Source organism: Hevea brasiliensis, chromosome 4, assembly GCF_030052815.1.
Source record: "Hevea brasiliensis isolate MT/VB/25A 57/8 chromosome 4, ASM3005281v1, whole genome shotgun sequence".
NCBI classification, from domain to species: Eukaryota; Viridiplantae; Streptophyta; class Magnoliopsida; order Malpighiales; family Euphorbiaceae; genus Hevea; species Hevea brasiliensis.
In genome coordinates, this window is record NC_079496.1 from 13,956,513 (window position 1) to 13,958,139 (window position 1,627).

Sequence of the window (1,627 nt, forward strand, 5' to 3'; positions counted from 1 at the left end):
AATAAAATTATATTAAAAATGATTAGCTTGAATAGTATGATAGATTATTTATAATATAATTTTACAGTTGAATAATTTGGTTTCCTATGTATATTTGAATACATATTTTAGTTATGCATTTTCAATTTGAAATTAAAAATAAAATAAAAGTTTTTAAAATTAAAAACTAAAATAAAATAATTAAAAAGCACATAGAGGAAAAATTGAAAAATTAACACTACTTTCCACTCTTTTCTGTTCAAGTTGAAATTGATCCAATAATAACTATTTAAAATTTTAGTAATTTTCTAAGCAAAAAATTTTTATATTTTTTTCCTTCACTTTTCTAAGTATCCAAACATCATTTTGACCTAAAGAAAACAAGAAAAATCCAAAAGAGGCGGAACATTCAAACACTTCATCAGCTTAATAGAGGGGAACCTCACCATCATTTTTAAAATGACCTCATGAAATAATTATGAGAGGGTTTATATATTATAAGATACATTTAATTAAATTAGATAATATAGTTATTTATAAATTATAAGTTATATTATAATAGAAATGTGACGCCCCTTACCCGTCTACTGTATAGCCGAGCAAGAAGTGCCACATTCGGTGCCGGAGCACCCTATCTTCTTTTATCATATCTATTGTAAACTTTTGATGTCATTTAAAACATGTATTCTATGTGTGGAAATTTTTTTTTTTATATATATCTTATTTCTGTGGAGACCCGGACAGAGCCTTCCCCGTTTTATTAGCATCTGGCGAGTTCCACTAATCACCTTTTAACAGGTCCATATTCATTTTACACATTTCCATATCATATTCTCGTGTATCATATCATTTACAATTATTTATGAGATCTAAAAATGAAGTATCATCTATTGCATTCAAATAGAAATTCATAGATAATAAATTACAAGTTTTCATTTCAATCTCAAAGTTTAATTACAAGTCCAAAATGAAATACATCATGACTAGACATAATGAACCAAAATACTAGTCTATACATGGGCCCTACCAAAATACAACTGTAGAGGTGACTAGTAAACACTGGCAGATCTGATCGGTCTCTGTGTGAGCACTACTACTGCTGCTGCTGCGGCTGCTGGGACTGATCTCCAGTACCTACGCGATGGAAAACCAACGCGCTAAGCATAACGCTTAGTGGTGCATAATTTATAATAACAATAATTTAATAATTGAAATAATATCTGTAAATCATAATTTCTGGGTCTTTTACATTTTTATTGCTCTTTGGAAATAATTAACATTATTGGAATCTTTTATGATTACTTATTGTATTTTAAGTTTTAATAAATTTTTATCAGTGCCCAAGAAACCTATAAAAAATTATAAAAGCTGGATGCACGGGTGTATACTGTTAGACAGTCGTATGTCTATCCAGTATACGTCTGTCAGGCACGAGGCCAGCTATCGGGCACGAGACCCGCTGTCAGGCTTGTAAAGCCAGAAATAAAGTAGGCACAATGGCCAGTAAGTAGGCATATAGCCTGTAGAACAATCATACCAGACATATATTGTCAGTTCATAATTTTCTCGGTAGGCAGTACTGCTATCTGTAGTCCCTAATTGGTATACCAATTTATCCAAACTAAATAAATAAGTCTAGGTATACTAT